The 24,280-nt window shown below is 40.4% G+C and overlaps 1 protein-coding gene across 1 annotated transcript in view; it reads left to right on the plus strand.

Moving 5' to 3' along the window:
• Positions 1-24,280, plus strand: part of slc25a21 (solute carrier family 25 member 21) — a 489,146-nt gene that overhangs the window by 131,588 nt on the left and 333,278 nt on the right. The window lies entirely within an intron of this gene.

Below are 24,280 nucleotides of genomic sequence, written 5' to 3' on the forward strand. Positions count from 1 at the left end.
AATGAAACTCACATTATATTTCTAGGCCATAAACATGTCCGAATATTAATGCACGAAAACATGTATCTCTAATGATAATGACATCAACGTGAGTTATGACTATGACATCCTGCATATTGAGACTCAGAGTATACTTGAAATTTGGGGACTTTTCTAGATGAGGCCCTGCTAATTTTCCGCATGACACCGCATTGCATTTTGCATTGTCGTGGTATTGTCATGAATTATATTGTGTTATGTTTCAAAAATTTAGCTGAATACTGTAATGAGAAAGTCCGGTGTATGTTAACATTATTTTTATTAAATTCATACACAAGTTTCTACAGTCCACGCATACCGGTAACAGCGTTTGACTTAACCAGTCCCGCATGGGGTTGGTCAGCTCTATAGGCCCCGCACACCCCTAAGGCCGCCTCTGGCTGCATGGGTCATTTTTGCTAGTGGAGTTTGTGTGGTGGCTGGTTGTTATCCATTATACAAATGTGACCAAAACATTTGTAATCGTCATTTCTAAATCTGCTCCTCGATCATTGGCTGGTTTTCACATCTGTGCCGAATATCTGTATTTCCAAGTTGGTCTTGAAGCGAGACTCATCGAATGTGGCATAGGTAGTGCATTTGGAAGACCTCCAGTTTGGTCAGGTATGATCTGAGTAGCGTCCAAGTTTCTGATCCATAGAGGAGCTTCGGTAAGATTAGGGTTTGGAAGACGCACATCTTGGTTTTGGTGGAGATGTTGTTTTGCTTCCACAGTCACCACTTAAGGAAAGGAAATATGGTGGTTGCGTGACTAATTCAGGTGTGGACCTCTGCTGTGAATGCTACTTTCATCTCTTGTACCAACAAGTCCAGGTATTTGAATTCTTGATCATGCTCGATTTTGGTGTTATTGAATTGAGCGATAACTGGCGATCTGTCCATTGTCAGCACTTTCTTTCATCTTGTCTGCATTGGCATTGAAGCAGTAAAGCTGGGTGACACGGGGCAATATCATAAAGGATATCCGTGGCCTCCGTATGGCGCTGTGATTGGCGGACATTGAATAGGTCATAGAATGAACTGGACTCCGTGCCTCTTTTGGAATACGTTTCTCATTATGGCATCCATCACGATGTTGAAGAGCAGGGGAGAGACCACCTCTCCCTGGCAGACTCCAATTTGGATGGTAAATGCCTTGGAAAGCTCATTCCGGATCCGTATTTGACTGGATGACAGTATGTAGTTTGCCTGGAGAGGCTTGATCGCTTTCTGAGGGACAAGTTCAGTCTCCAGTGCTTTCCATATGGCTGCCCGGTGAACACTATCGAATTGTGATCAAAAGTAGATGAAAATGATGACTGTTTGTTTCCCGCATCGAATTCTTTTCTCCATCTGTTATCCGATGGTAAACATCTGGTCACAGCATCCATATTTTGGCCGTAAATATACATAACTGGTGAAACACGCTGCCCTGCAGTCCTAAAATAAAGGCACTTCATGTAGAACAAGCTGATCTTTATCATTTTAGCAAAACATTTGTTTGTTTTCTCCCTTAAAAACTATTGCTTCTTAATGATCACATGGGTGATGAAAGGTGACAAATATTTTTTTAAGTATAGTCGTCCTTCAGTGTCCATGGGGAAACTGAGTTTCAGGACCCTCTGCGGATGCCAAAATCCACAGATGCTCAAGTCCCTAATAGTGTGTGTGTGTGATATAATATATATGGGGTGGTTGTCCGAGTAACTTTAGGTCTCAACAACAGGAGAATTTTGGGGCCTACCTATTTACTTGCAGTTCCAAACAAAACAATACTTGATGGTGTAAAGAATCAAACAAAATTAGTCGCCACATAAAGATAGTAGCTGTTTTTTAATCCGGTTCTGCTGCGGGGTCGACTGATACGGACCTCCTTTGTTTAGATTGTCTCTGTTAAGTGTTGCCTCCTTCTGGGCCATTGTCCTTTTGTAGCCTAGGGACTGGAAAGGGTGGAGTCCGTTGCCCTCACTGGGAAGTTTCTTGAAACCGTGGAGGAAGAAAATGACAAGATAGTTAGCGGCAGCGCCCCTTCTCGGCCAAGGGTAGTATCGCATGCCTGGGAAGAGCTTGTATGGTGATCCTCGGACAGATGATTTGGTCTAGCTCAGGGGTCCTCAATCACAGTCCTGGAGAGCCACAGTGGCTGCAGGTTTTTGCTCCAACCCAGTTGCTTAATAAAAAGCACTTATTGCTAAAGTAACACTTCTGCTTCACTTTAGTGATTTTGAGCCCTTATTGCTTAATTTTGTCTTAAACAGCTATTTTAATTGCTCCTTATTATCAATAACCTGCAAATGACAAGAGAGAGCAGCATTTCTCCATTTAGCTTATTTACACTTACACCTGTGTGTATTTATCTGCACTATTGGGTTTAATTAAATACTTGGAAGAAAAATGAAGAGAAAAAAGTGAAGGACTGAGAATTACTCGTCCATTTTAGCCTAGATAGAAAGAGAAAGAAAATCTAGGATATGAGAATGACCTGACATAGCAGAGTTAATTTCATTTCATAGCTTGCTAGTGCTTTATTGGCAAGAATTGCTTTCTAATTAAGCAACCAGGTCAGAACAAAAACCTGCAGCCACTGCGGCTCTTTAGGACTGGGATTGAGGACCCCTGGTCTAGCTCAATATTTATAGAGCATGTCCAGACTGTATCAGGTAAGCTGATTTGTGCTTTCTGTTAAATAAAACAAAGTTGCAGTACCTATTAAAAGTGTTCACCTCATTGGAAATTTTATTCCTAATACACGTTATGTCGCCATAAAATGTCATGCCATTTTCTAACCTACGTAATCCTGACCAGCACTGTTGTGGGGGACGGAAGTTAGGGGGAATTGGTTGAGTAGGATCTGGAGCCTATCCCAGATAGCATAGGCTGCAAGACTGAAACAAGGGTGCCAGTCCATCACAGGGCAAACACACACACACACACTGAACACAGACAAGGGCCAATTTAGCATCGCCAATTCACTTAACCTGCATGTCTTTGGGCAATTGGAGGAAACTGGATCGATCCGAGGAAACCCACAAGGGTCGTCTTCTTTTTTTTTTTTTTTTTGTTCTTTATCTCGCCTTATACAATTTTTTCATATTATGAATTTGTTAGTTTTCGCATACCCCTTGGGGTTAGAGCGCAGGGTCAGCCATTGTACAGCGCCCCTGGAGCAATTGAAGGTTATGGGCCTTGCTCAAGGGCCCAGTAGAATAGGATCTCTTTTGGCAGTGACGGGGATTTGAACCGGCAATCTTCAGGATACCAGCGCAATTTTTTTTTTTTAAACTTGTTTTGAAAAGATGTATTTTGTTAACACTTTGTTTTTGTTATGTTGTGCGTATTGTCACAAACAAGCATTGGAGTCGCATTGTGGAGATAAGGACATAGAAACGAGACCACTAAAAATCTCCTTTAGCCCACAATCCAGAGGACTAAGCCCACTAAAGTCACTTCTGGCTTTGTTCTGAAGAACATCTCTCTTCTGTCCAGTGGATTAGTTAAAAGAACCAACTTGCCAGAGGTCTGTGTTCGTTTACATACTGGAGAAAGAAAAGTATGGAGCTCCACAAAAGAAGGCATCTCTAATAACATCCATGATAATTGGACTGAGACTTTTGTTTTCTTTTTCCTGTTCTTTTGTTTTGATTAAACGAGGTACTGCAGGTCCCCAACATTTTATTTCAGTGTGAAGATATAGAAGAGACAGTACAAAATAAAGGGTTGGGGCTCCCAGAGAATGCTGTTTATTAGCAACGATGCTAAGAAATGTGAGGAGATAAACAGAAGGCAGTTTTAAGCTGGACAGTTTAGTGATAGGGTCCTGGTAGATGCATCTGTGAAAAGAAAATCGTCATCTACAAAGATGAAAATTATGCCTTTTCAGATGGGAGTCCAATACAGAATTGATTCAAACATGGCCGAACTTTCAATCAGGAAGGGGCGACATACAACAGAAGTGATGCCAGCATTGAAATGGCCATCGATCTTCCATTCTGCAGAGGGAGGAAGAAAGAAACATTTAGTTTGATGGGAAACTAACAAAGAAAGAAATGCACTTCTATTGCAATGCTAAAATAACTCATCAATATTCATGAGTGGGGTGGAGCCTCCAATGAAAAACACAGTTGCTGTGCATTGGTGATGGTTTCAAAATATGTCACGTGAAGGACGTGCACTAAATCTTCATCAGTACAGCAGCAGACATAGATGTAGCTTTCCAACTGCTTTTATGTTGACGTTTTGGTATTTACATGTTTCACTTGCACGTGATAACATCTTTTCTTATTGAAAAAAATTCAATGTTTTTGCCTTGTGTTTCCTGATGTAAAACATAACGCTAAAGGGGTTAACCTCAATTTCATTTAACCTTATTGAATTTACAGTCACATGAAAAAGTTTGGGAACCCCTCTCAGCCTGCATAATAATTGCGTCTCCTTTCAACAAGAAAGATATCAGTGGTATGTCTTTCATTTCCTAGGAACATCCGAGTACTTGGGGTGTTTTCCATACAAAGATTTCAGTGAAGCCGTATTTAGTTGTATTAAATTAAATCAAATGTGAAAAACTGGCTGTGCAGAAATGTGGGTCCCCTTGTCATTTTGCTGATTTGAACGCATGTCACTGCTCAATGCTGATTACTTACAACACCAAATTGGTTAAATTAACGCGTTAAAGTTTGGACTTTATAGACCGGTGTGTCCAATCATGAGAAACAGTATTTAAGGTGGTCAATTGCAAGTCGTGCTTCCTTCCCTTTGACTCTCCTCTGTAGAGTGACAGACAGCATGGGATCCTCAAAGCAACTCTCAAAAGATCTGAAAACAAAGATTGTTGAGTCTAATGGTGTAGGGGAAGGCTACAAAAAGTTATCTGAGAGGTTTGAACTGTCAGTTTCAACTGTAAGGAATGGAATCAGGAAATGGAAGGCCACAGGCACAGTTGCTGTTAAACCCAGCAGGTCTGGCAGGCCAAGACAAATCCAGGAGCGGCATATGAGCAGGATTGTGAGAATGGATACAGACAACCCACAAATCACCTCCAAAGACCTGTAAGAACATCTCGCTGCAGGTGGTGTATCTGTACATCGTTCTACAATTCAGCGCAATTTGCACAAAGAACATCTGTATGGCAGGGTGATGAGAAAGAAGCCCTTTCTGCACTCACACCACAAACAGAGTCGCTTGTTGTATGCCAATGCTCATTTAGACAAGCCAGATTCATTCTAGAACAATGTGTTTTGGACTGAGGAGACAAAATTGGAGTTATTTGGTCATAACACAAAGCAGTTTGCATGGCGGAAGAAGAACACCGCATTCCAAGAAAAACACCTGCTACCTACTGTCAGATTTGGTGGAGGTTCCATCATGCTGTGGGGCTGTGTGGCCAGTTCAGGGACTGGGGCCCTTGTTAAAGTCGAGGGTCGGATGAATTCAACACCAATATCAACAAATTCTTCAGGATAATGTTCAGGCATCAGTCACAAGTTGAAGTTACACAGGGGTTGGATATTCCAACAAGACAATGAACCAAAATACAGTTCGAAATCTACAAAGGCATTCATGCAGAGGGAGAAGTAGAATGTTCTGGAATGGCCGTCACAGTCCCCTGACATGAATATCATCGAAAATGTATGGGATGATTTGAAGCAGGCTGTCCATGCTTGGCAGCCATCAAATTTAACTGAACTGCAGATATTTTGTATGGAAGAATGGGGTCAAAACTACCTCCATGCAGAATCCAGACACTCATCAAAGGAGGACAGTGTCTAGAGGCTCAACTAAGTATTGATGTCATATCTCTGTTGGGGTGCCCAAATGTATGCACCTGTCTAATTTTGTTATAATACATATTGCATATTTTCTGTTAATCCAATAAACTTAATGTCAATGCTGAAATACTACTGTTTCCATAAGGCATGTCATATATTAGAAGGAAGTTTTCATATGACTGTACAGTGCTGTCGTACAACTTGTCACACACACTTGTTACACTCATATCCTCTGTCACACATGCGTTTTGGAGGACTCCCTCATGGGCTCTGTTGAGGTGTGTAATAACCTGCCGGGACAAAAGAGGGCTCCGCTGCTGTCATCATCATCTTCTGTTTGTCCCCTGCAGTGCCGTGAAACATCCCATTGAAGGCACCTAGTCCTGCCACTTCCAGTCCAACCATCATAAATCCCTGGCGCCCCGGAAGGAGTTGTCATTTTTGTTTCAAGCAAGCCATAGGACGGAGCTCAGTGAAGCCAGACCGCTTTTTGATACATTAATACCCCAAACCAATAGAGGAGCACCAAGACGTGCCTTTTTCATTCTGTCTTTTTATTTTCTCGTATACAAAGTATAGGGAAAGTGCTGTAATCGTCCAAAGATTCGATTTTGATGAATCTCATCATTTTAGACCTCCCCCGGAATTAAATCTATGTGTGTGTTTATAAACACGATAACTTGAGTACGCTTTCAGTTAGGTCAACCAAATTTTGTATACAAGTGTTAGGTACACAACGCAGATTTCTATCAACTTTTGAGCTATTTTTCGCTAACTGGAAGTGGTTCTTTACCTTTTATTCATGCAGCTTCAGAGTCCGATTTATTCAACTTTACTTTTGTAATAATTGTTCATATATACAGTATTATTAATTTGATTTGGTTTGGTCTTGATGGTTCTTTAATGTACATAATATGAAAATATAACCATTGTCTCGTGGTTTACTCCTGAAATATCCATCCCCATATCTGTGTATACGAGAAAGTCTCAGGGAGTCCACTCCCTTTTTTTTTTTCTCTTGTCCTCGGACGAAGAAAGGGGACGACCTGGTTGGTGTCCCAAAAATTCACACTTTTTGAGTCTGTCATTAATCCTGTACCCGACCACACCACCTATTACACACCTTCATTTTTAATCCTGCTATAGTCCTTCAGTTTAATGAATATTTTATGTACCACACTTCAAGCATCACGTGCAGCTTACTGGCCACCGCTTCTTTTCTTGTTATGGACCTGTAAAGCCATCATTACACTTGACCACCAAAAGACAACTGAAATAATTAATCTGTGATCTCTAAACTCAGCAAAAAGGTTCTGCGTGACCAAACGGTGTCTGCCAATGCCAGGCAACGCATGTGGGTCTTGGTCTTGTCCAATTTCCAAAGTGAAAACAGCCGGCTGGTACCAAAGCCGATTATTAGTAGAATTATTATTCGGTGACATGATCCTTATCTGCCTGTTTAGTGCTTTGTCTTTGAGGTAATTGTGTGCATGCAACTCTATAATGGAAATAATCATAGGAAAAAATGACTCGTATTAGAAGAAAATTGTCTCAAAAACTGTAATTGAACATGATTTCGGAGCTTTAGGGCCAGCAGACCACCAAAGCAATAATTGTTAGAATTGAAAGATAAAACAAATTCAAAGCAACTTTGTAATGGTGCAGATCTGATTTGCTTGATGAGGATGAACAAATGTTTGGAAGCGTTTTTTTTTTTTCTTCCCTTTTTAGTTAACTAAGCCCAAAAGCTCATGTCTCTCTTGGGGTGGTAGAGTGGGGGGGCTGCTCATCAGCTACGCGTATATGCACTCCCGCTCCAACTGTCATGTTTCTAATTAGCATCCTTGCTGGTTCCCTGGTGCTGTGCTGCTTCCCCCTTCTCTTCTGTGTGATTTCCATTTACCTTCTCCATCCTGCTGCACAGATACATGTGCGCGTGACCATGCATGTGGGTGGCCCTCTGGTTTGCATTTGTTGCTATTATTAATATCAGGAGCCTGATGGAGTGAACATAGAAGTCGTTGGACAGCTGAGTGTTTAATTTCTGTTGTTGCTCTGAAGCAAAAAGTAGAAGAAGATATTTTAAAGAATCTGATCCCCCAGTCCGATACACTATCCTGTGCAACACCCCTTTGTGGCTGGGGTCCTGGGCATCTTCAGGTGACATCAATTAAATTATTTTCCCAGTGTTAGGAAATATCCATTTTATGACCACGTTTTTTTTTGTTTTTTTTTTTACTTTCTCATATACTAATTATAGTGAAAGTATTGTAATCGTCCAAAGTTTCGATGTCAAGATTTTGATGAATCTCAACGTTTTAGAACTCCCTGACTTTCCCGTATAGGAAAAGTATTGAAATCCTCCAAAAATTCAATTTCGAGATTTTGATGGATCTCGACGTTTTAGACCTCCCTGACTTTCCCCGTATACGAAGTATAGGAAAGTATTGAAATCCTCAAACAATTCAGTTTCGAGATTTTAATGAATCTCAGCGTTTTAGACCTCCCTGACTTTCCTGTATACGAAGTATAGGAAAGTATTGAAATCCTCTAACAATTCAATTTCGAGATTTTGATGGATCTCGACGTTTTAGACCTCCCTGACTTTCCCGTATAGGAAAAGTATTGAAATCATTTTTGGAATTATATCTGTGTGTGTGTGTGTATGTAAACATGATAACTTAAGTACGCTTTCAGTTAGGTCAACCAAATTTTGCATACAAGTATTCGGGTATAAAACTTTGATTTGTATCAACGTTTGAGCTAGTTCCGCTAACCGGAAGTGGTACTTTACCTTTTATTCATGCAGCTGCAGAGTCCGATTTATTCAACTTTACTTTTATAATAATTGGTTCAATATATTATTAATTTGATTTGTTGTTGATGGTTCTTTAATGTACATAATATAATAATTGTTTTGTGGTTTACTCCTCAAATATCCACCCCAATATCTGAGTATACCAGAAAGTCTAGGGGAGACCACTCCCAGTGTTTATTCCAGTACAGGTTGCATGGAGCCAAAGCTTGTCGTGGTAGCATTGAGCACAGTTAAGCAACCAATACTAGTTAGGATACCAACCCATGAAGATATCCTCAACTTCACTCACACTCATCACATTCATATAATCAACCCAACATTGGATGCATTGGGTGCCATCCAGAACATTTGGTTTAGTTTACACAAAAAAAAAAAAAAAAATCAATCCCCTGTTTGTTCCAGATACAAACTCTGTCCTGGAAACGTGAAAGGAAAGCAGGAGGCAGCCCTGAATGAGATGTTCATGTCAGGATTCCGTTCATGATTGCCTTTTTTTTTTGTTAGGATTTAATTATTTGTGTACATTTTCTTTTGTTGTTAGTTTTCTGGTTTAGACTGATATTAAAGTATTTCTTATTTATTTACGCTTTCCCGTGACTTCATTTTGTTTTTAGGCGGACATCACCGTTTTGTGTACTTTGTTACTTGTTGCCATGCGGTTGCTAGTAGGCTGAATCTACTTTGGGTTTGAGAGTAACAGCAACTATACTACTTTGGAAGGTACTTACAGTGGTCATCCTTCCATGACAGAACCTAACTTTTCAAAGTGCCATCAGGTTGAGATTTTCAGGTCTTTAGTGTCTTATCGTCCATTGTTTGGTGTCTTGTTCCATGTCTCTGTGGTTGTTTCTCTAAAGAAAAACATCATCTTACGTCTTTACCTCCACGTCCACTTCTTAAGAAAATGAAAATTAAGAGGAGACATGGCTGAAGTTTTTAAAATTTTGAAGGGAATTAGTCCAGTGGATTGAGACGGTGACTTTAAAATCAGTTCATCAAAAGCATGGGGACACAGTTGGAAACTTGTTAAGGGGAAATTTTGTACAAGCATTAGTAAGTTTTTCTTCACACAGAGAACCACAGACACCTGGAGTAAGCGAAAAAGTAGTGTGGTAGACAATAAGACTTTAGGAACCTTCGAAACTCGACTTGATGTTAATTTGGAGGACTTAAGTGGACAGGACTGGTGAGCTTTATTGGGCTGAATGGCCTATACTTCTCTAGAATGTTCTAATTTTGTAATGTCCTAATGTTCTTGATGACAAACCCATTTTAAAACAACAGTTGACCTCCATTATTACTGTTTTTTAGAAATGGGGAGAAGAGAACATGGCCGTGATATCTGTGTCAATCAGCAGCTACCCTCTAAAACACACGTAGCTCTGATCTCTCTCTCAAAAACGTCAAACATTACTCCTTAACATTCTGTAGATAATAGTGTCTGCTGAACAAACAGGTATCGCTAGCTAAGCGGAGGTAAGTTGCGCTCCAACACGTGGCGAGAGCTAGAGTGACTTGAACGGAGGCTGGCGCGTAAGTGAGGACAGCCCCCCCGCCTCCCTAATCCTGAGGCCCCCAACCTCAGCCTGCTGCCCCTCTCTCGGATTTACACAAATAAATTGGTGCCACAAGCAAACTATGGTACTTTTGCAACTTCTCTCATCATGCAAATCAACTGGAATTTTCAAGCAAATTATAGAAAAAGAACCCAATCTAAATCCATTAAGTAGTTCTCTTGTGAAAAGCAGACAGACATACAGACATTGGATTTTATATATATAATGTTTATATTTAGATGTGATTTAGATTGGGTAGTAAGCAAAATCCTCCGCATCGAGAGGAGTCAGATGAGGTGGCTCGGGCATCTGATCAGGATGCCTCCTGGACGCCTCCCTGGTGAGGTGTTCCGGGCACGTCCAACCGGGAGGAGGCCCCGGGGAAGACCCAGGACACGCTGGAAGGACTATGTCTCCGGCTGGCCTGGGAACATGGGATTCTCCCGGAAGAGCTGGAAGAAGTGGCCGGGGAGAGGGAAGTCTGGGCTTCTCTGCTTAAGCTGCTGCCCCCGCGACCCGACCCCGGATAAGCGGAAGAGGATGGATGGATTTAGATGTGACAGATGGGAAATAGGATTTTTTCAACAGGTAAGAAACTCGCAAATGCTTCTTGAGATTGGGACACCCAATTAAACAATTTGTAGGGAAAAATGCCACCCAAATTAGCCAAGTTATAATGTAACGTTAACCTTTCGCCTCATTCAATAAATATCAAAATAAGTAACCAAACCAGACTTTGTATGTTTGTGATCAAATTGTATTTGAAGTAATGTGATTACAGTCAACCCTTTATCACGGTTAATCCTTTCCAGACTCTAAATGAATTTCCGCGAAGTAGGATTCTTTATTTATAAATCGAATATTTTCGCAGTTAGAGCATAAAAAACCTGTTTACGACCTTCTAAATACAGTAATCCCTCCTCGATCACGGGGGTTGCGTTCCAGAGCCCCAACGATAAGGTGAAAATCCGCGAAGTAGAAATCATATGTTTTTATGGTTATTTTTATATATTTTAAGCCCTTATAAACTCTCCCACACTGTTAACATTATTAGAGCCCTCTAGACATGAAATAACACCCTTTAGTCAAACGTTTAAACTGTGCTTCATTACAAGACAGAGATGGCAGTTCTTTCTCACAATTAAAAGAATGCAAACATATCTTATCTTCAAAGGAGCACCCGTGAAGAGCAGAGAATGTCAGAGAGAGCGCTCGCTAAGAAAAGCAAAAAATCAATACGTGCTTTTAAGTATACAGAAGCACCGCTTTAAGTATACAGAAGCACCGCGACAAAGCGGCATTTTGTAGAGGAGCGTCCTAGGCAAACAGCCACTGTGTAAACAGCCCCCTCTGCTCACACCCCCTCCGTCAGGCAGAGAGAGTGAGAGAGACAGAGAGAAGCAAACAAAACAAGCGCCACGCGGGAAGCATATCTTATAGCATTGAGGAGTTTTAGTTAATATGTAATACATGCTCTGATTGGGTAGCTTCTAAGCCATCCGCCAATAGCATCCCTTGTATGAAATCAACTGGGCAATCAAACTGAGGAAGCATGTAACCTAAATTAAAAGACCCATTGTCCAGAAAGCGAACCAGCGAAAAATCTGTGATATATATTTAGATGTGCTTACATTTAAAATCCGCGATAGAGTGAAGCCGCGAAAGTCGAAGCGCGATACAGTGAGGGATTACTGTATATACTTTAATGTATTTAATGAGCTTTTTTTCACAAACAAGCTCATAATTATGATATTCACCTGTTGGTTTTTTTTTATTTGCTTATAGTTGTTATGGTGTTGACAGCTAAACAATCATTTTTGACATTGGGTTTTTTGTTTTGATTTTGTTATCTAATAATTAAAATATTTTTGTGTCTTTCTCCCGACACAATTCTCATTATTATTCTCTGCCTGAAAAGGGTGCAGTGCCCCAACTTGGTAAGGGATGAGGTGCTGCCACAAGCAGAGGAGTTTAAGTATCTCGGGATCTTGTTCACAAGTGAGGGACGAAGGCAGTGGGATATTAATAGGTGGGTCGAAGTCACGTCCGCGGACATTGAACTGGTCATTTATAGTGAAAAAAGAGGCGAGCAGAAAGACGAAGCTCTTGATTTACTGGTCAAACTACATTCCTACCGTCAAGTCAGGTCACAAACGTTGGGTAGTGAGCAAACGAACTCAATCAAGCGGCACAAATGAGTTTCCGTCTTGGAGATGGGGTGAAAATCTCAGACATTTGGGAGGAACTTAAAATGGAGCCTCTGCTTCTCTACATTGAAAGGAGTCGATTGAGGTGGCTTGGGTATCTGATTAGGATGCCTCCCTGGGGACGTATTGTGGGAATGTCCCACTGGGAGGAGAGTTTGGGGGCAGTCCTAAAACATGCTGGAGAGATCATATTTCCCAGCTGACCTGAAAACACCTCCGTATCCTACTTGAGCGCTTGGACGAGGTGGCAGGGAAAAGGGATGTCTGGGTATCATGGCTTAAAACTGCTCTTCCTACCATCCAGATCTGAATGAGTGGCAGAAGATGGCTGGATTTTATTATTTCGGACCCTGCCGTTTTGTGGTGTGATTGCTTCTTCATTGCTATGGAAATCAGAACTGAAGTATTCGGTAAAGGGTCAACAACGTGTATTTTGGATCATTGTAAAAATATGTGTGTGTTTTTGAATTTATGCTTTTCTGGGGAACTAATTTGGCAAAGATTAAACAAAAATATGAGATTAAGACTGTGGTGGTGTTGTTTTTTTTTTGGTTTTATTGCAAATAAATATCTTCTGGTGACAAATTAGCCTTGTGTTTAGGCAAAAGTTTAATCTTTTGGCCTCCAGTAAAATCTTTCTACTTTGTCCAAACACAAAACTTATCTTTAATTGCTCTTTTCATGGATCACATAGGGCTGCATAGTGGTGCAGTGGTAGCGCTGCTGCCTCGCAGTTAGGAGACCCGGGTTCGCTCCTCCGGTCCTCCCTGCGTGGGTTTCCTCCCACAGTCCAAAGACATGCAGGTTAGTGTGTGCTTGGTGGGTGTGTGTGTGTGTGTGTGTGCCCTGCAGTGTTTCCTGCCTTGTGCCCTGTGTTGGCTGGGATTGCCTCTAGCAGACCCCCGTGATCCTGTGTTAGGATATAGCAGGTTGGATAATGGATGGATGGATCACATACCAAAATTAACAGCAACCTTATATTTGTCTCAAAATGCTGAGCAGAAATTCACACAAACCGAACACCGTAGATAGGTGAGAAGTCACTAAAAACTCCAAAATTTCCCATAACACGTGGACACTGCATAATTTCCTTCATAGATTTCTAACACTTCAGTCATGTCTCATCTTAAGGCCTATTTGGACTCGAGTGGTTTTACACAAGGTTGGTGCGGAAAAATCAGCGGCACTGCTTTACTTTGTACCAGGATGTCCCAGTTAACCTTTAGATAACATATGGGTACCATCAGTTCAGACCACAGGTCTCTGAGATCTGTGAGGTTTATTCCATAGTACTTTATTTATTTATTGTATGTATTTGTTTGTTTTAATCTTTTATTAAAAGACTGCATGTAACACTGCATATAATCAAGTCAAGCTTAACAAAAATAAATTCAATTCTACCCCCACCCACGAGTAAGAGAGGAAGGCCAACAGCCACAGTAAAACTTTTGAGAGTAGTAAAGTGAGAAAGGAGTCCTTCTCCCCAAATATAAATGCTTATTAAAAAATGTTATTGATTAGAGCCTTCCAGGTTTTTTTTTTAATTTTTGAACAGATCCTCTACGTGAGAATCTGTTTTTTTTTTCAATTTCAAATAGTATATAACAATAGTTACCCACTGACTTTAAAGAGGTGGATTAGGATTCTTCCAATATTACATTATTTTAATCAAAATGGCTAATTTAAAGCCATGAATTGACACAACTGAAAATATCTAAACGATGCAAACCTGCTGACAGGAAGAAAACATCACTGCCATGTAAGCAACCTGACGTGGAGACGAGAGGAGACGACTGTTAATAGTGAGCAGGTGTATGCCAGGCTTGGCATGTTATTATTCTGAAAACAAAGACAACAAGAAAAGTATACAGATCTGGCAACTGCACTTACAGACGATCGCTTCTGCCCGTACCGAGGGACTATGCCTCCCACACTCTCAAAGAGGCTAGAGTCGACTGCAGGAACCCCACACTTTTGCCAGGAGCTCTCCTTCGAATGTTGTATTACTGTGACTATCCAGTCGATATTAAAAGAATCAAGGTGTATCCTTTCTTTAGTATTATTTTTCTCTTTCTTTATCGTAGAATCACTTCTGTACCACTAGTGAAGGATATAATATTAAAGGGATGAACATATGGTATACTGTACATATGTGTATGTGAACGTATAAAATATGTGATGTCGGACCGCGTATTTGACTAAGCAAGTTGAGAAACTGGGCCTGAATTTTTATATTTGTGCATGCATACACAGTATACGTTTATTTAAGTATATGAGAATTTAGTTCCAACATCACTGCCTGATTAGATAGATAGAAAGGCACAATAAGAAAGAAAGAGAACAAACTTTATCTCTAGGGGAAAAAAATGTAGGTGGCTCACTATCATTAAAAGGACTGCATGTCTTTGCCCCACATGGGTGGAATTCAGCTTTCAAAGTTTTAAAGTAGCCCATTCTTTTGCTTGTGGCATGGGGGTACAAGTCAGGAATCCATTCTTTATGGGTTATCAGTCAACTCTAGGTGATACAGTTGGTATCAGTATGCAACCAAAAGTAATGGGATGACCAGGAGGACTAGAACTAGATAGAACTTTATTTGTCCCCAGGGGATCTTTTTACAGAAGCCCAATACATAGATAGACAAGTCAATCTATATACAGACATAAAACGATCTGAACGCGCAGCTGAATGACTAAAAAGGAAGAAAAATGAAAAATAAAATATCTCTGCCTTGGCAGTCCAAGTGAGGCACTATACAGGTGAACTGCTGTTGGTATAAAGGAGCCCCCTTAGTGTTTGTTCACACACTTCTGCTGAATGATTTGCTGGCTGAAAGTCCTCAGTGTTGGTGTTCCAGAGAGAGGATGTGTAGCGTTGTTCATAATGGCACTCAGTTGTGTCTTCATTTTCTCCTCCTGTACGACCTCCAGGGGGTCAAGAGTGTGCCCTGTAGTTGAGCCTACCCTTTCAGTTAGCCTGTTGATTCAGTGGGCCTTTCTTGAAGTGATGTTACCAGCCCAGCACACCGCACTGGCCATCATTGATTTGTAGAAGATGTGAAGGATGTCACTACTAACCACGCCTGGACAAACTTGTTAAGAAGGCAGGCTCCATTGTAGGATTAAAGTTGGACAGTTTAACATCTGTGGCAGAGCGACGGGCACTAAGCAAACTCCTGTCAATCATAGAGAATCCACTGCATCCACTTAACAGTGTCATCTCCAGACAGAGGAGTAGCTTCAGTGACAGACTTTTGTCACCGTCCTGCTCCACTGACAGACTGAGGAGATCGTTCCTCCCCCACACTATGCGACTCTTCAATTCCACCCGGGGGGGTAAATGCGAACATTAATTTTATTTTAATTTTTTTCATTTTTATTACTATTTAATTTAATATTGTTTCTTTGTATCAGAATACTGCTGCTGGATTATGTGAATTTCCCCTTGGGATTAATAAAGTATCTATCTATCTATCTATCTATCTATCTATCTATCTATCTATCTATCTATCTATCTATCTATCTATCTATCTATCTATCTATCTATCTATCTATCTATCTATCCAGCCTTGACTGTTTAAGAAGACTCCCAATAAAAGTAACATTTGAAAAGGCAATTCAGAGAGAGACACCCTTCTAAGTAGGTTGAGTGTGCAATGGCTGTGAAAAACACACTACCCCCATTAAAGGAACGCAGTTTCCTAAGGAAAAAGAGCCAGCTCTGCCCTTTCTTGTATAGTCCGTGTGTGTCGCGAGACCAGTCCAGCCTGATATTAATGTGGACCCCAAGTACTTGTATGAGTTCACCACCTCTGTTGTAAAAACAAGCCAAAGACATTAAACCCAAAGTTGTACCCTTTAGAATCGTAGCGGGAACGAAGTCCGTCAGGAACTGAGAGATCTTCAAAGACAAAAAAGAAACAAATAGTTGCAACAGTGTTTTTTTTTTTTTTGTAGGAATCTAAAAAATAAATACAGTTGCAACATGCCGACTGTGGTGATGACAACATCATTCGTGTAAGTTCTGAGGCCGCGCTTTCTGTGACAACCTCAACCCAAAATTGCTGCGACGGGAAGTAACCAAAATCATGGCAAGCCATTTCAAAATCTATATATATTGTAAAGACGCTGAACGCAGACCCAAGGGGACGTGGCTGCTCCTCCGAAACCCCCTCTTAAACAGTGATTCAATGGGAAACAAATACAGTTTATTATCTCCTCTTTATTAGATCAGCTGCAGGCTTGCTGCTGCTGCCGCCGCTGTGTCGTGTGATCTGCATCTCGCGCAGGCTTCGAACATTTAAAAGTCCGCAGCTTTCTTTTTGGTCTCACTGCCTTGTCTCTCTTCCCCCAGACATCATCTGCTTTATTCTTTATGCTTTATTATGCTGAAGAGAGACAAGGCAGTGAGACCAAATATATATAAAATCCAATGTCTGTCTGTCTGTCCGCTTTTCACGAGAGACCTGCTTAATGGATTTAGATCGTGTTTTTTTTTTTTCTCTAATTTGCTTGAACATTCCGGTTGATTTTGCGACTTCTCTCATTGCGCTAATATCATACTTCGCTTGCGGTACCAAATTATATACATGAATCCGAAAGAGAGTCGAGGGGAGAAGGGGGTGTGGACTTCCTCACTCACGTGCCAGCCTCCGTTCAGGTCGCTCTACCTCTCACCACATGAGGTTGGGGGCCTCAGGATTAGGGAGGTGGGCGGGGCTATCCTCACTTATGTGCCAGGCTCCGTTCAAGTCCCTCTACCTCTCACCACATGTTGGAGTGCACCTCGCCCCCGCTTAGCTAGCAATACCTGTTTGTTCAGCAGACATTATCATCTAGAGATTGTTAAGGAGTAACGTTTGACATTTTTGAGAGAGAGATCAGAGCTCCGTGTGTTTTAGAGGGTCGCTGCTGATTGTCAGAGATATCACGGCCATGTGCTTTTCTCCCCATGTGGGGGACGCAGTTTCCCAACAGAGCTGAACACGATCACATACAGTGCCAATGTATGACGCTGGAGTGTATATACCTTCCGCTTGGCCAGAATTACATTTTTACATTTTTTTGTATTGATTTTTAAAGTTTGTCCTGTTTCCCTACTAAGTGGGCGGAGCCACGGGGGACAGCTAGTATGAAATAATGTAAAAACGATTAGAAAGTAACACTGGCACACACTTACACATCCACTCACTGGGATAGCAGTTGTACCTCTGGGATGTTGTTGGAGACTGGAAGTGTTTGCAGATGCAGAGAGAACATTCACAATCCATGCAGGTTTTGATTTGGGCAAAAATTCCGACTCTGATCCCTGGACCAGGTGTTCTAAGCGTGTGCCAGCGTTTCACCCCTCTTATACATATAAATATGTAAATAGAATACAGTATGCACTTAAATGCTAGCTATTGGATCTGCCTTCTTTTCTGGAAATCAACCATCTGATATTCATTTGGTGTGGAAGACAAACACACTGATGAAAAAGTGTACACCACAGGATACAGTCTGGCTCGGAGAGAGACGGTCCCGTTCTTTTGTATATATTTAGAACATTATATGTTGTGGCGCAGATGGACTAAATTTAAGAATTAAATAGAAAAATTTGATTTTGCGTTATGTAAACATGAACCGCATGGGAAAAGTCTATCATTTACTCTTGCCTTTTTCTGAGGATTTCCAGGGGAATCTCTGGCAAGTGTGGGTCAGAGCGATGGAGGAAGTGGCTTTTGTGTGTCGGCTCCACATTCCAGTTCTCTGTTTGCTGCCCTGTGTTGCGCCAGCCTAACCAGCGCCCAATTCTGCTTTTGTGGTCCACACAATGGTTTACGTACATAGAGGGTCTCTTTCCGAAGCCTAAATAAGAGAAGTAAACAAAAATATATTCAGAAAGATCAAATGAGCTGGAGCAGTAATGAGAAGCTGCAGATCAGGGCCATTGCAGAAACCTACACCTTGATGAGAATGAATAAATAAATAGAATGACGGGTGTGCATACATAACAATAGGAGCTCGGTGACGTTAACTCGATGTGGCAGAGGCATTTTGCTGCTCTTCTGGTATTGTTTGTCATCTGAAGATGAGAAGAATGAGTGAGGTAAATTAGTACTGCAGGAAAACATTCAGCTGAACAGTCCATTAGGATACACAAAAAAGGAAACACCCTGAATATCGATGTATTATTCTTTGTTTGTCTGAAAGCATCTAGTAAATTATCATTAACCACAGGTAGAATGGAAATGTTGTGATGCATGTGTGCCAGAGGGTCAACTTCCTGGCTTATCAGAGGTAAGCACTACCACTCCAGCACACCAGGGTGGCGCTGTTGGTGACAGGATTGTCTCTTTTTCACTAAGGACCTAGTTAGGAAACAACTGAGGAAGCTACACACAGGAAAAGGTGCGTCTCCTCTCCTCTCCCCGTCAGGTTGCTTACGTGGCAGTGATGTTTTCTTCCTGTCAGCAGGTTTGAATCTTCGAGTTCTTAAGGCCTGTGCTGGCCATCATTGTGGTGTCCTCAGTCACCTGCTCAGTGTGTCCCTAAGGCTCCACTGCTGTGAAAAACACCGGACTTTCAGCCAGCGAATTCATCAGCAGACGTGAGTCAAGAAATGATAAGTGGGCTCCTTTATACCAACAGCAATATGTCTGCATAATGCCTCACTGTGACAGCCAAGGCAGAACCTTTTTCTTTTGTAGTCATTCTGGTGAAGGTATGTGTTTGTGCGTGTGTGTGTGTATATATATATATATATATATATCTATATATATATATATATATATATATATCTATATATATATATCTATATATCTATCTATATATCTATATCTATATATATATATATCTATATCTATATATATATATATCTATATCTCTATATATAGATATAGATATATATATATATATAGATATCTATACAGTATATATATATATATCTATATCCATTATATAGTGCCTTTCACAGCTGGTCTGTGTTTCATTCTTGATGTTAAATAGACTCTGTGTTTCGTGTTCATGTCTACATGTTACACTGAGTCCCAGCGTCCTTGCACTTCTTACCCACATCTGAATGTGGGTGAACGGTTGTCATTCTGAGACTTACATTATATTAAACTTCTACGCAAGGCTTTTTAGTTTATTCTGACAATAGTCTGTGAAGCAGGGACTCGGTCCTCACTGGTTCTTCTCACTTGTTTGTCCTTGCACTTGTTTAACTAATATCTATCCTTTCCATCCTTTATTTTCATGAGGCTAATCAATTCAAAGAAGATGCCCCTTTGCATTTGTTGCAATGTGTTCTTCAAACAGCTTGTACAAAAGCAAATATTCTGGTCCACTTCACACGTGTCAGTGATTTGTTTATGGAAATGGTGCCTCATTTGCAGTGCTACGCTGTTTTGGCAATTAAGATCTTTTTCTTCTAGTCTGACCAGAACAGCAGCAAGTTGGCTGGAGGTTGGTTGAAATTTTGGAAGGCTGCAGTACTCAAGTATCAGGGGTTCAAATACGGGTGAAATGCTTTCAATTTGACCTGTCGAACATGAGAAAAAATACATGCTTATACATAAACTAGCTTGGCTGAAATCAAAGCAATCAATGTAGACCTCAGCATTAGTGTTTGCAGTGCACAATTGGAATATATTTTGTAATGTATGTAGTACTAAAATTCATAGCATTTCCCATTCCAAAAAAGGGCACCTCACAAACATTAACACTGCTTTTATGAATTCCATACCAAAATGCATATAACAGAGACATATACATTGCATTTTGTAATCCAACAGATGGTGCATCACAAACATTTGTAGGAATAAAATGCATTGCCTTTGTCCTTTCAACAGATGGAACATCACAAACATTAATTCTTCTTTCACAAATCCCATGCAAAATCGCATATAACAGAGAAGTGTGCATTGCATTTGTCATTCCAGCAGCTGGAACATCACAAACATTGCATCTGTCATTCTAACAGATAGCACAGCAGAAACATTTGTAGTAATAAAATGCATTGCATTTGTCATTTCAACAGCTGAAAACATTGCAATCATTAACATGGGTTTTACGAATCCTGTACTAAATGGCATATAACATAGACATATGCATTGTAGTTGCCATTTCAACCTTTGGGACATCACAAACATTTGTAGTAGTAAAATGCATTACATTTGTCATTCCAACAGATGGTGCATCACAAACATTTGTAATAATGAAATGCATTGTATTTGTCATTTCAGCAGATGACACATCATAAACATTAATGCTGCTTTTAAAAATCCCATATCAAATGGCATATAACAGAGACATGTGCATTGCAATTGTCATTCCACCAGATGGTGCATTACAAACATTTGTAGCAATAAAATGCATTGCACTTGTCATGCCAACAGAGGGCTCATCACAGACATTTTAAGGAATAAAATTCATTGCATTTTTCATCCCAACAGAAGGCACATCACATACATTTTGAAGTAATAAAATGCATTGCATTAGTCATTTCAGCTCAAACATCAGCATTGCTTTTACAACTCCCATACCAAATAACATATCACAGAGACGCGCAAACCAGCTGTACATGCAGATTCACAGAGAATTGTCTTTTTTATTAAGGTGGATGGCAGAGTAGTGTAGTGGATAAGGTGTTGGATTTCAAACGCTGCGGTTGTGGGTTCAAAACCCACTACTGACACTGTGTGACCATGAGCAGGTCACTTGACTAGTATGTGCTTCATTGGGGAAAAAAAAAACAAAAGAAATGTAACCAATTGTATCTCAAATGCTGTAAGTCACCTTGGATAAAGGAGTCGGTGAAAGAATAAGTAATAATAATAAAAGGATTAGAGAAATGAAATGGTCATGTCAGTTCAAAGCTCTCTGTATTTTACACCACCACCCTTTTTTCTTGTCATTTTGCACATTGAACTGGTCCAACAACCTCTTGCGTATCTGAAAAATGGGAAATAATTGCAGTAATTCGTACCTTACTTGTTTTAAATTTCTAAATTGGACCGTTTTGCAAAATAAATGCCAAAACATGAAATAAGGCCGTGCCATTCCTCAGCGGTTAGCTCTGCCACTTCATAACCTTTAGGGTTTCGTGCTCTCAAATCCTAGCCCAGTCTCTGTCTGCAGTTTGCACATCCTGCCCGTGGCTTTTTCTTTTTCCTTTTTTAGGTGGTCCGCTTTTTCAACTTTAAATGAACCTGCTGTGAGTGAGTGTGGGCGTGCGCGTCCAGTGACGGACTGGTGACCCGTCCTGTGGTGGTTTACGCTTTGAACCAGTGGTTCCCAAACTCGCTCCTGGGGACCCCCTGCGACTGCAGTTTTGTATGCCAACCAGATTTACAATAATAATTTATAATGATTGATTTCATTCAGCTAGCTGGTCTTTTTTTTTTTTTTTACATTATAATAAATTTAGAAATATTTCTATTCTTTGTTCTAGCTTTAAATGCTTAACTTTTTTTTCCTTATTCTGTGTAGTTTGCTCGCATTGTTTTACCCTAAAAGTGATAATTAAAAACCAACACAGCAGACACCTGCGGGTGAACAACACTAAAGGATTAGAAGTCAGCAACTGCTTCAGTGTTAGACCCTCAAATTAGTCAATAATGGAAAGGCCAAATGAAAATCGGTATGGACAAAAATAAAAAAATATACTGTATGCTTAATCCACATATAACTGCTTCATTTTTTTCATTAACATGTATTAACACACTTACTCTTGTAATTTCTTCATTGACCCCCAAAACAACAGCTCGCTTAATTAAGCTATGAGTCCAATTAAAAAAAAAGAAGATGGTTGGAACAAAAACCTGCAGCCCCATGCAGGGGGGGTCCCCGGGATCGAGTGCTTTGAACCCAAGACTGCTGGGATATTCACTGACAAGCGCACAGTGCTAAAGCTGTATGAAGTGACTTTGAAAATAAAATGTAATTTAATACACGATCATCATCAAGTCGCTCATTCTGTTTTGTTTGTGTCCCTATATTTCTTGAAGGAAAAAAAAAAAGCGGCATCCATTAGGAGTTTTTCTTTTCTGCTTCTTCCTGGAGAATCAGTTACAAATCCTTCCTTCCCCTTGCAGACCACGGCCTCATTTGGAAGATGTTTTCCAATTACGTCTAATCACATACTGCAGTACCAATCAGGGATGGCCGGCCCGCCCGCCCGGCTGATCGCATTCGCAATTGTTTCACTTTTTCCACGCTCTATCGCAGCATTGCTAAATGCAGTCCAAAGACCACCTGGGTTTACCGCGTCGAGCTGAGCGTGCTGCCATAAATGTGTTCCGGTCTGTTCCCCAAGGAGACCCAGGTGGGCTAGCGAGTGCTTCGCCAATGGTGCGCAGGCTCTGTAGCTTTGAGCGGTGCGTGGTGTAACCCTCAGCCGGTAGCTTCGCCACCGTAAAGTTTTCCTGTGCCCTTTCTTGCGTTTTTTTAAACATCTGATTTTGAACATTTAAACTCTCACCATCCGCAAACCAGCTCATCTCAATTTATTACATTTTATTTCTTCATTTTTACAAACCGTTTATACAATATATGGAGTCAGAGGGAGCCAGAGTTTGGGGACAGCATAGCTTTTAGATACATAAACTCGGTGGATGGAGTGAGTGGGCTCCTCTCGTTTATCAAATTTCTTTAACCTTCTTATGTTCAGAGTCTGTCCTGGACAGAACGGAGTGAATGGCAGCCAGCCAGTCCTGGATGGTAGGGCACGCTCCCCGATGCCCGCCCAGTCAGTCGACCACTGCCAATTAGTGCAGCCAGCCGACAATCCCTCAGGATGTGTAGAAAGTAGAATATCCAAAGGGGGGTTCAGGGTGGACAATGCCGGGCCTGGGGTCTGAACTCAGGACTTGGGAGAAGGCAGGCAAGCACCGCCAATCGTCGCCGTGCCTTTGTGCTGCTTTGCTTTTACTCGCATTTGCTTTTGGTTTTCCCGTCATCCTGAAATTGGATTAACTGAGTTCGCGAAACGGTTAGCTGAATGGACGCGATTTTGTCTTGTTATACTATAATCCTGAATTAAACAAGGCAGGGGTATCAAATCATTTAAAAGTCACTCTTATGTCTGCTAGCCCTCCATTTGTTAAGAGGACCCAACTTTGCTTACACTTTACCCGTAGACGTTGATCTCTGTGTCATTTTGTATTTGATTAAGTTTGTCAGTCGCAGATAAATGGCTTCCGGTTATGTCTTTTACTGTTTCCATATTTGTATCAGTTACTCGGTCCTGAACCTTTACCCGGCGAAGAACACGACGTACAAACTAATAAAAAATAATAAACTGCACCAGTTTTTTTAGAAGTATCAAATGCGCATATTTCTTATAATGATAACTATTAATTAAAAATGAAATCCATAAAATATCCTGACAGTAGCCAGTTTCCTTTCCATATGCTCATAAATGCATGAATCAAAAATGTCTCGCTAAAATGTAATTTGAATTAGACATTAATAACCTTATATATAACCTTGTTTTTTAATACGACGTTATGCACATATTGTGCCTTAATTTCATTAATTATATATTACTGTTTCCTAATAGCGTCATCATTAGTTATCAATTATAGACTTTAGTAATAGCAAAATTCTTCATTATTTTCCTAATTATAAATTATTTCCTAACAGCATCATCTTTGTTTTTTTTTGCTAATTATGAATGCTGTTTACTAATTGCATAATTCTTATTTACCTAATTATAGATTACTGTTACCTAATAGCATAATCATATTTTTTATGCTAATTATATATTACTGTTTCCTAGTTGTAAAATTCTATTTACTAATAGCATATATATACTGTATGTATATATATTATACTATATGTATATATATATATAATATATACTGTATGTATTCATATAATATACTGTATGTATGTATGTATATAATATATACTGTATGTACGTATATGTGTATAT

This window comes from Polypterus senegalus, chromosome 18, assembly GCF_016835505.1.
Source record: "Polypterus senegalus isolate Bchr_013 chromosome 18, ASM1683550v1, whole genome shotgun sequence".
Classification (NCBI taxonomy): Eukaryota; Metazoa; Chordata; class Cladistia; order Polypteriformes; family Polypteridae; genus Polypterus; species Polypterus senegalus.